The 12,224-nt window shown below is 44.1% G+C and overlaps 1 long non-coding RNA gene across 1 annotated transcript in view; it reads right to left on the bottom strand.

Moving 5' to 3' along the window:
* The window catches only part of LOC139764661 (uncharacterized), a 114,760-nt gene extending 111,589 nt beyond the window's left edge, over positions 1-3,171 (bottom strand). Inside the window, exon 1 of the long non-coding RNA XR_011716441.1 lies at positions 2,699-3,171. This is a non-coding gene — a long non-coding RNA (uncharacterized lncRNA). The remainder of the gene's footprint in view (positions 1-2,698) is intronic.
* Between the last annotated feature and the right edge of the window lie 9,053 nt (positions 3,172-12,224).

Below are 12,224 nucleotides of genomic sequence, written 5' to 3'. Positions count from 1 at the left end.
ATAATAATAATAATAATAATAATAATAGGGTCAGGGGAGAAAGAATACTTCCCACGTATTCCCTGCGTGTCGTAGAAGGCGATTAAAAGGGGAGGGAGCGGGTGGCTGGAAATCCTCCCCTCTCTTTTTTTTTTTTTCCAAAAGAAGGAACAGAGAAGGGGGCCAGGTGAGGATGTTCCCTCAAAGGCCCAGTCCTCTGTTCTTAACGTTACCTCGCTAACGCGGGAAATGGCGAATAGTTTGAAAAAAAAAAAAAAAAAAAAAAAAAATAATAATAATAATAATAATAATAATAATAATAATAATACTCGTCCACGAGCAAATACAAAAACTTTATATATATATATATATATATATATATATATATATATATATATATATATATATATATATATATATATATATATATCGAGAGCCACAGTTATTGCCCACAACAGGGAGACAGAAGAGAGAAAAACGGACACAAGATTATCATTACACAACATAACTGTATATCACGAAGTCAAGAACATAACGCAAGAATAATACTGTTATATGTAATCGCACACACACACACACACACACACACACACACACACACACACACACACACACACACACACACACACTCACGTCTCTTCGTTGTATATCAACTGACGTATTTCTTTCTTGTGTCTCCCCTGATGATGTGATTATAACAAGAAAGTGCACTTGGGAACTTATCGTGTTTCGTTTCCCCGTGGACTCATAGGAATATATATATATATATATATATATATATATATATATATATATATATATATATATATATATATATATATATAGCTAGTGTTACTGGACTCTGCTAGTATAGGGGTAAAACGCGGGTGAAAAGCCAAAATAAGAAAAACAACAATAACCAGAAAAAGCAATCAATAATCTCATTTTATTATAAAGAAAACAAACAACGGGAGAGAAGAGTCAGGGGAGAGAAACTTGGTATGAGGTCAGGAGGTGAGGTGAGGGAGGAGGTGATGGTGTGGTGTGGTGTGTGGAGCGGCGGGCGGGGCGGGGGGTGCTGGGGTCGGTTAATGACCAATCAGACACAAGGTAACGAAGCCTAGCTTTCTCCCTGGGTCTACCACGGCCAAGATGGCTTATCATCTTCCCTCCGCCCATACCAGGACGTAACGAACTGGTCGTGGTGGTGCTGTGTGTCGTTTCCCTCCCCTACAACTGGTTATTATAATCGTGGCAGCAAACTGTGTTGTATGTTGTGGTTTTACTTCATCTGATATCACACTCCGCTGTCTAAACCGGCCCATCGCTATGTTACCATCTCCAGATGGCTTTACGCAAGTGCTGGCCATCTACCAGTTTCATATCCACCAGTGTTTCCAAAGTTTAACAACTTCATTAATGTGTTATGTTGACCACAGAGCATATCACACCATACCCTTTCACTCACAACCAAGGCAGGTTGTTAAATTCTTTAATAAGCTGTTGTCAGCCACAGTTGCTGGTTGTGTTCATCACAACACACCGTAACAGTGGGCCAGGTAGCCAACTGGTGCCCTGTTACCTATTGTTCTCGGTCATTACTGATGGCTCTGATTACAACCATCCCTGCTCGTTACGTACAACGTAATCCGCTATAAGTACACGACCACGTAACTTGTACGCCCACGTAGTGCAGTGGTTGGCGTTGCGACCCACTTATATAACACGAGCCGGATTTCGAATCCCGGACAGGTGAAGCGACCTGGTTTACATCCAGTCTGAGCTGATGATCAACCCTTACCTTCTGGTACTGGTTGATAACCAGGTACCAGGCGTAATACAGGATGTGTGTGTGTGTGTGTGTGTGTGTGTGTGTGTGTGTGTGTGTGTGTGTGTGTACGTAACGTTAGCACATGGTGGAGGGACAAGGTTACCACAAGGAGCATCAAAGTGTGATATATATATATATATATATATATATATATATATATATATATATATATATATATATATATATATATATATGTCTTCTGTGACAACTACATCTTTGCTCAAACCATGAATCACCCGTTCAGCAATTCCGTCATTATCAGAACAAGGCGTTCTTGGTAACCATTCTTTAGCCACTCATACGGTCTATATATATATATATATATATATATATATATATATATATAACACAAAGGAAAAAAAAATCTATTTTGAAAACTGGAAACGTTAAGACGAAGGAACAGTAAATCACCAATGACCGACTGTAATCATGTTGTCATTTGAGGTTTTCTCGTCTCGTGTCTATTGTGCTCACAAATTGCCCCGCTGGGTCACCTGGGTACGAGGCGAGCCAGTTTAGCTCACGACCGTGAGCAGTGTGAGCGAGGGTGGGGGGGCGTAACCTCGCCCAGCGACACACATTCAAAAATGGCCGTTAATTTTCGGGTCTGCCATGTATACATATATCTTTAAATTGTTATTTCCCTCACTCTCATCAAGCGTTTGTGGTCTACCATCCCCTACAGGGGTGGTGGTGTGTGTATTCTTCATCAGAGGTGATGACTGAAGATGACAAAACATATCGGGGGGACATGTCTATACCTTAAATAAAGGCCAGTTCTATATATTTCTCAAGGGATCACCCTGTCTTGTAAGAGTCTACATGATCTAGTAGCCAGGAGTTGTGGGTCATGTGTCTGTGGCTAGGATAACTACTTGATTACATGACTACATCTTCCACGGTACTAACCTGTGTGTCTGAGTGTCGTTCTACATTGCCATCCATTTTGACTCGCCCGGTCGTATATACATGTCACCAGACACTCTCGAAGCTCGACCGCTTGCTGCCTCTACTTTCTACACCACAGCTCCTGTAGCAGAGAGAGAGAGAGAGAGAGAGAGAGAGAGAGAGAGAGAGAGAGAGAGAGAGAGAGAGAGAGAGAGAGAGAGAGAGAGAGAGAGAAAGAAAACAGTAAATATCACAGCATGAATGTTGGGTGGGGCTGAGGTTTGAATACCTTTTCAACCACTATGTAACCATCAGTTATCAAATTACCACTATCTTATAAGCAAGCTGTCACCTCCACTATGGCCACAGGTTTAATCTGAGTGTATTTGATCATGCAACCTCCACATGACGATCCAGGCGGCCACAGTGTCTGTGGGCGTGGTCATGCTATGTACTGGGCGTGCTCATGCTATGTATTGGGCGTGGTCATGCTATGTATTGGGCGTGGTCATGCTATGTATTGGGCGTGGTCGTGCTGTGTACTGGGCGTGGTCATGCTATGTATTGGGCGTGGTCATGCTATGTATTGGGTGTGGTCATGCTATGTATTGGGCGTGGTCATGCTATGTACTGGGCGTGGTCATGCTATGTACTGGGCGTGGTCATGCTATGTACTAGGCGTGGTCATGCTATGTACTGGGAGTGGTCATGCTATGTACTGGGCGTGGTCATGCTAAGTATTGGGCGTGGTCATGCTATGTACTGGGCGTGGTCATGCTATGTACTGGGCGTGGTCATGCTACGTACTGGGCGTGGTCATGCTATGTACTGGGCGTGGTCATGCTATGTATTGGGCGTGGTCATGCTATGTATTTAAAGGAAAAAAAAGGCAACACGACCAACCAGTAAATTACGTTGGTTCTCACCTCAACACACGCCTTGGCAACTAGTAAGACAGACAGCAGATGTTAACGAAGTATTACTTAATATTGTGGGCAACAACATACAAAAGCATTTGGATTTTCTCATATATATATATATATATATATATATATATATATATATATATATATATATATATATATATATATATTTTTTTTTTTTTTTTTTTTTTTTCATACTATTCGCCATTTCCCGCGTCAGCAAGGTAGCGCTAAGAACAGAGGACGGTTTTCGTATTTTTGTGTTAATATATTGTAATCAACTTGCATGACATCAGCACTTTGCAAGACCCCGTACATCTCTCTCTCTCTCTCTCTCTCCTTTTCTGGACCCGGTAACTCCGTCTGGTTATAATGCCGGCAGCTTCTACGTAACCGGTTTACCCTCAGTGCAAACATAGGGTGCCTTGAATGGCAAAATGAAATCACTCTTGTGTATTAACCAGGAGTTAACCACTGTTGCTTCCCATAGCGTCTTGTTTATCTGTTTCATCAATGTTGTGTTCCAGTGCAAATTGCAATCTTTTCTCCTTGGTTTTTAATAACACAATACTGAAAATATAGGCCAAGAAGCCTTCTCCGACTCCAGATGAAGTACAGCTACGTACTGGAACTTTCCACCCCAATTGAGAGCCCACCTTACCCTGCTCCCGTGTGAAGTGCTGCCTCCAAGCTTAAAGGAGTTGCGTGAGGAGAATGAAAATGCCATAAACAAGATCGTAATATGAAAATATGTGTCCATGGTATGTAGGTATGGTGTGTCAATGCATGTATGTATAATGTATGAAATGCATTTTACATGAAAGTGTTAACGACTGCTAACTAACTGCTCGTTGGGATGTATGCCTCATTCCTCAGTATATATATATATATATATATATATATATATATATATATATATATATATATATATATATATATATATATATATATACGTGAATCAAATGTAAAAGTTACCAGCTATATCCGTTTTCTATTATCACAGCCATGTGAGAACAGTCGTTTACTACAGCAGTTTAACAATAGGTAAATAAAAACATTTATATCTACGAATAAAGGAAGGGGTTCACTATGGCCCACATCTGGAGCAGCTATGGAAGGTCGCGTACATTATCAAGCTGTGCCTGAAGCAATATTTTTAAGATCACGAAAGACATATGATGGGAATATTATCAAGACTTATTCTCATATCGTTTCTTTGATGATGATGATTCTGTAATTGAACATTTCATGCAATAGACGAGCCTTAATTGTATGAATGTTTATATATATATATATATATATATATATATATATATATAATTCAAGTGAAAAATCTCATGGAAATGAATGACCGATAAAAATAAGCAGTTACTTGAGTCTCCCTTCACATGACACTGGAGCAAAAACCCATTTTCTTTCATTTACAACCCTAACTCGCGATTTCAATGCCGTATGCTCACTCAACGCAATGTAACGCACTTCTTTACGCATATCAAAACTCTACACAACAAATGGAACATATGATGCGTATAATAATAATAATAATAATAATAATAATAATAATAATAATAATAATAATAATAATAATAGTCAAAAACTATACAAAAAAAGATGTTTACGAAATCGTACACAATACCAGTAGATGCCAAATCTTACAAAAAAAAACCTATGTAACCTCTTTAACTGGGCGGGCACACTGACTATGCTGTGTTATGCAAATTGTTCCCCTAACCCGTAGCATACCAACTGGAGGCTTACCATGTACGGGACACTTACAACTAGGGAAAAGTAACCAGGGCGCCTACCGTGACCCCATTTTCTATGTGGTGTCCTCTTATGCAAAATGTATACAGTTGACGATCAGTAAATATAAGTAATGATGGGGTACGTAGTAACCATGTAGTAATAATAGAAAATATACGTAAAAGAAATTGTTAACGAATTTACACAGGTCAAAATATATATATATATATATATATATATATATATATATATATATATATATATATATATATATATATATATATATATATATATATATATATATATCCCTGGGGATAGGGGAGAAAGAATACTTCCCACGTATTCCCTGCGTGTCGTAGAAGGCGACTAAAAGGGGAGGGAGCGGGGGGCTGGAAATCCTCCCCTCTCGTTTTTTTTTTTTTTTTTTTCCAAAAGAAGGAACAGAGGGGGGCCAGGTGAGGATATTCCACAAAGGCCCAGTCCTCTGTTCTTAACGCTACCTCGCTAACGCGGGAAATGGCGAATAGTTTAAAAAAAAAAAAACTATATATATATAAGAGGGGCAAGTATGAAGTCTGTTGGGGATGAGAGAGCTTGGGAAGTGAGTCAGTTGTTGTTCGCTGATGATACAGCGCTGGTGGCTGATTCATGTGAGAAACTGCAGAAGCTGGTGACTGAGTTTGATAAAGTGTGTGGAAGAAGAAAGTTAAGAGTAAATGTGAATAAGAGCAAGGTTATTAGGTACAGTAGGGTTGAGGGTCAAGTCAATTGGGAGGTGAGTTTGAATGGAGAAAAACTGGAGGAAGTGAAGTGTTTTTAGATATCTGGGAGTGGATCTGTCAGCGGATGGAACCATGGAAGCGGAAGTGGATCATAGGGTGGGGGAGGGGGCGAAAATTTTGGGAGCCTTGAAAAATGTGTGGAAGTCGAGAACATTATCTCGGAAAGCAAAAATGGGTATGTTTGAAGGAATAGTGGTTCCAACAATGTTGTATGGTTGCGAGGCGTGGGCTATGGATAGAGTTGTGCGCAGGAGGATGGACGTGCTGGAAATGAGATGTTTGAGGAAAATGTGTGGTGTGAGGTGGTTTGATCGAGTAAGTAACGTAAGGGTAAGAGAGATGTGTGGAAATAAAAAGAGCGTGGTTGAGAGAGCAGAAGAGGGTGTTTTGAAATGGTTTGGGCACATGGAGAGAATGAGTGAGGAAAGATTGACCAAGAGGATATATGTGTCGGAGGTGGAGGGAACGAGGAGAAGAGGGAGACCAAATTGGAGGTGGAAAGATGGAGTGAAAAAGATTTTGTGTGATCGGGGCCTGAACATGCAGGAGGGTGAAAGGAGGGCAAGGAATAGAGTGAATTGGAGCGATGTGGTATACAGGGGTTGACGTGCTGTCAGTGGATTGAATCAAGGCATGTGAAGCGTCTGGGGTAAACCATGGAAAGCTGTGTAGGTATGTATGTTTGCGTGTGTGGACGGGTGTATGTACATGTGTATGGGGGGGGGGGGGGGTTGGGCCATTTCTTTCGTCTGTTTCCTTGCGCTACCTCGCAAACGCGGGAGACAGCGACAAAGTATAAAAAAAAAAAAAAAAAAAATATATATATATATATATATATATATATATATATATATATATATATATATATATATATATATATATATATAATAAAACTTCAACGTGTGAAATTATGGGTCTAACAGCCACTGGGTTAAGAGAAAGGCTGAGGAAGTACTGGTAACAACACAAGGCTATACTGGGTGAGCCACATGGACGGTGTAGCGCAGGGCGAGCTGCTGCTGCCGCTCCTGTTGGTCGTCAGGATTAGGTAAGACGCTAAGTGAGACGATGCAGCAGCCATAGCTCCCGCGGTGCTAGCGTAGCTGCAGCAGGTGAAGCAGCTGGCCCAAGGGTGCTAGCGCCAACAGAGCTGAGGAAGAGTCACTGCGTAAGGCCGAGGTTGAAGACGTCCTGAAGGTGATGGGGTTTACCTGAGCGTCTGCTGAATGCTGAAGGCGCGGCTAAGGTCCTGAGTTCGTGGGAGATTGCATAAGTTTTGCAGGAGGCGCGGCTAAGGTCCTGAGTTCTTGGGGGATTGCATAAGTTTTGCAGGAGGCGCGGCTAAGGTCCTGAGTTCGTGGGAGATTGCATAAGTTTTGCAGGAGGCGCGGCTAAGGTCCTGAGTTCGTGGGGGACTGCATAAGTTTTGCAGGAGGCGCGGCTAAGGTCCTGAGTTCGTGGGGGATTGCATAAGTTTTGCAGGAGGCGCGGCTATGGTCCTGAGTTCGTGGGGGATTGCATAAGTTTTGCAGGAGGCGCGGGTCGTGGGTTGCCGAAGGAAACAGCCGCTGGCGATGTGTCGCGTGGGGTCAAGCCAGAAGGACGGGGGATACAGTAACTTGGGAACTGCTGCCGAAGGAGGTGGTGAGGGATGAGGCACCACCGATTACTAGCCAGAGGGAGCTGAGCCAGGAGTCACGAAGTGGTCGTTTCCAGGCACAGAGCACCAAGGTGCCTGAAACCCGGTGGGCTGCTTGCGTGACTGACTGATGCATGGTTACCCAAAAGGCAAAATGGGTCGACCACGCCAACAGTGTTAATTGTGTGGGCGGCGATGCAAACTATCTAAGGTAGATCACTGGAGAACTCGACTGGATCGTTGACCTGCGGTCATACTGGGGTGGACCTCCCACTGTGAAGGTCAGGGTCATTTACCTGCTTGGGTACCTGGCCTGTGACCTGAAAGGTCATACGAGGTTAATATCTGGGTCTTGATGAGCTAATGACTCCGGGATTAGTGTCTAACGTTGGTAAGAGCGTTATCAACAACACGGTCAGGTCGCTGTCTCAATGACACAACGAGGTCAGCGGCAGTCTTCACATAACCTAATATGTAAACACACAATCTTTACGCAATCCATGAGGTAAAAAAAGACAGATTTTCTTGTTTGCGAAATGGTTTGTGTGCATCATTATATTTGTAATTAGTTACTTGTGCCGTACACGAAGGCAGTCTTCACTAATGGGGACCAAAATCTCTGATTTTTCTCTACTCTCAAAAAGCTTTTTTAAACCTTTCGTATGCTGTCAACATTCACACTTTCAATCAAGCCATTTACAATTAGTAAACATCTCCACAACTCATACCACAAGAAGTACTTGTTTACACTTTGACAACAAGTTTCTAACTTCATGTTATGGTCTCTGAATGCTCTATCTTTGCATTCTTCGAATGGTTCACTAATGGCATCATCAAAATTGTACGTGTGTGTGTGTGGTGTGTGTGGTGTGTGTGTGTGTGTGTGTGTGGAGGAGGTTGGGTAAGCAGGTGGGTGGTTGGGTGGGGTGTGGTGGAGGCCTGCCTGCCTGCCTGCCCCAACGTTCCTTACGACTTTTCCCGCCAGTGTCTAGCGCGCAGTCAAGGCTCCACCTGAGGGCCAGTGCGCCTCCACCACCTCCTCCTCCTACCCCCGCACACGTGGCTAGCTGGGTCTGGACGACGCCCTACCCTGGAGGGAAGGAGGGAAGGGTCCTCCAGGTGCCGTGTCGTCGTCTGAGTTCGATGTAACCATCGTCTGTGTGACATGGATGGCCTCGGAGTGGCCGTTAACACTCCGTGCTCCTGACTGACCTGTCAAAGACGACCAGAGTTCTCTCTCTCTGTGTACCTGACAGGTCAGGTCACTGGTGCTTTGCCTCTAGGGTTTCTATGGGTTTCTAACTCATAATGTGAGTTTATAATTACCCCCGTGTGATTAGTGATTGGTCAAGCGATGATTGGCTGGTCTTGTGAAGTGATTCAAATCTGTTAAGTGTGTTTCATCTTTCTAAAGTGATTATATCCGACGAGTGAATTCCTCTGAGCTTGTTAAATGACTGAAACATGATTGGTCAAACAGTTTGTCTGAGACGTAATTGCGATTAAGACCAGACAAGTGAGCGTACCTTGATCCTAGCGATGCGGATCTGTGAAGTTTGTAGTTAAATGATTCAAGGTGATGTGAGTACATCTAGGACCTGTGACCTGTGACGTATCTATCCGTGACCTGTGACCTGTCTAACATCAGTGTAGAACTGTTAAATATCGAGTGGTAAGAACGTACACCTGGATGGCTCACTCCTGTGGAAGCAGAGGCAGGTGTAACAGCTGCTGCTGCTGCTGCTGTTGTCTGGCTACAGCTGAGCAGCGTTCACCAGACGTCTTAGGAACATATCCTGACGAGGGAACACGTAGTTTCAGGGCGTGGGACGAAGGGCGTGGGACGAGGGCGTCTACCACAGTGCCCCTGGGGGGTAGTTCACCTACGGGAGCACGCACTTCCAGTCTCACCCCCGGCTGCCCATCAGACACCCCTAGCAGGACGTGTGTCCCGGGACGTAACACAAGATGCGTCCGGGACCATCAACGCCTGGGATGTGATACGTTCCATCGCAAGATTCCGTGCGTGACTCCTCCCTCCACCTTCTGGGGGGGTGATCAGTCAAGCCACACAGCCAGAGAGCAGCAAACGTGACCCTCTGTTTACATAAGTGACTCGCTCTGCACACACGACCCTTCTGGAGCTATGTGTGTGTGTGGAGCCATATGTGCAGGTAGACACTGTTGTCTGGTGTGGAGTCACATGTGCAGGTGGTAGACACTGTGGTCTGGTGTGGAGTCACATGTAAATGCAATTCATCGTGGGGTCAGGTGCTGGGGGTCAGCAAAACACAGTCACGTGATGATGACCTTGTGAGTGACCCCAAACGTAAAGTGTCCAGGCATCAGAGGAAGTAGTAGTCACGTGTGCAGTCATATGTTCAAGTATACACAGAGTAACTGCATTTACACATACACATAAATTATCTACCATTATACCCAGAGAAACGAACCGAGGACCATCTGTGCGACAACAGGGTAGCCCAAGACGCGTTAGGCTTCAAACAGCACCTCCTCCGTAATCACTCGCTGATTCGCTCATCTCGCCGATCACTGAATCATGCAGTGGTCAAGAGGGACGTGTTGATTGAATCTCATCCTGACCTAAGTTAGGTTAGGTTACGCGGCTACCACACGGATGGTCCGTGGTTCGAGTCTCGAGGTATAGAGGTAACTAGTTTATATCAGCTGTCATGAATACATTACAAGGTTGATATATATATATATATATATATATATATATATATATATATATATATATATATATATATATATATATATATATATATTGACAAAGAGGATACATGTGTCAGGGATGGAGGAAACGAGAAGTGGGAGACCAAATTGGAGGTGGAAGGATGGAGTGAAAAAGATTTAGGCGATGGGGGCCTGAACATACAGGAGGGTGAAAGGCGTGCAAGGAATAGACTGAATTGGAATGATGTGGTATACCGGGGTCGACGCGCTGTCAATGGGTTGAACCACGGCATGTGAAGCGTCTGGGGTAAACCATGGAAAGTCTTGTGGGGTCTGGATATGGAAAGGGAGCTGTGGTTTCGGTGCATTACACGTGACAGCTAGAGACTGAGTGTGAACGAATGTGGCCTTTGTTGTCTTTTCCTAGCGTCACCTCGCACGCGCGCGGGAGGGAGGGGGTTGTCATTACATATGTATAAGTCTGTGTATGTATATGTATGTATACGTTGAAATCTATAGGTATGTATATGTGAGTGTGTGGGCGTGTATGTATATACATGTGTATGTGGGTGGGTTGGGCCATTCTTTCGTCAGTTTCCTTGCACTACCTCGCTAACGCGGGAGACAGCGACAAAGTATATTAAATGAATAAATAAAAACAAAAAAATATTATATATATATATATATATATATATATATATATATATATATATATATATTCTGTGGGTTGGAGGCTGCACACACACACACACACACACACACACACACACACACACACACACACACACACACACACGCCCTCATTTTTTACTCGAAGTCACTGTAAAGGTGTTATCTTCTACAACCACGTCGTACTCCTTCATAACCATAACAAGTACGACAACAACGTCCACCACCTCGTCTCCTCCCACCAGATCAAACTAACCCCTCCCACTGCTGAAGCTGATATCTCATCAGTTCGGTGTTCTCCCTCAGCTCCACTGTGGATGATCCTATACCTCGTCCTTCTCCTCCCACTGGACCTGTGTTATGTGAGGTTGTCCAAGCCACCACGGGATGTAGACTATGGTGGCACACCCCTCACCATGCGTGCCTCAGACCCACCTCACTAACCTCGTCTCTTGTCCTTGATACAAACCCAAACCACTACAGCTGCTGCTGCCCTTTGCACGTGCAAGCACACGTCCTCGTGCGACGCAACAGTGAAAAAAAAGAGAAACTTCCCTCCCCCCCCTCCACTAGCGAGACCTCCTCCCCACCCCCACCGCTTTCACTCCTACTCATCGGCCAAAGTCGAATTTCAGGCTCTCCTTAACTCTCTCTCTCTCTCTCTCTCTCTCTCTCTCTCTCTCTCTCTCTCTCTCTCTCTCTCTCTCTCTCTCTCTCTCTCAATTTCTGACGGCAAGTCAGAGCCACTACTGCTCCCACCTTCCTTCAGGATCCCCAAGTGCTGGGTCTACAACACGTCTCTCCTCCGTGTCTCACCACACCACCACGCGCCACACCACAGTGTGGCACACTGGCCTTTTGCTTCCTACGCCTCACTCGGCTTTCCACCTTCTGCATTGGCTGATGCATACCTGACTTTCTAGTCGGTCAACCGTGTGGTGGTCACAGATGGTCCGGCTTTCCCCACCCTCTTATCCTCTCTCTCTCTCTCTCTCTCTCTCTCTCTCTCTCTCTCTCTCTCTCTCTCTCTCTCTCTCTCTCTCTCTCTCTCTCTCTCTCTCCTACGCCTGTGTCTACTACACTCTTACGTCAAG

Source organism: Panulirus ornatus, chromosome 50, assembly GCF_036320965.1.
Source record: "Panulirus ornatus isolate Po-2019 chromosome 50, ASM3632096v1, whole genome shotgun sequence".
NCBI lineage: Eukaryota > Metazoa > Arthropoda > Malacostraca > Decapoda > Palinuridae > Panulirus > Panulirus ornatus.
This window is presented reverse-complemented; position numbering and strand designations above follow the sequence as displayed.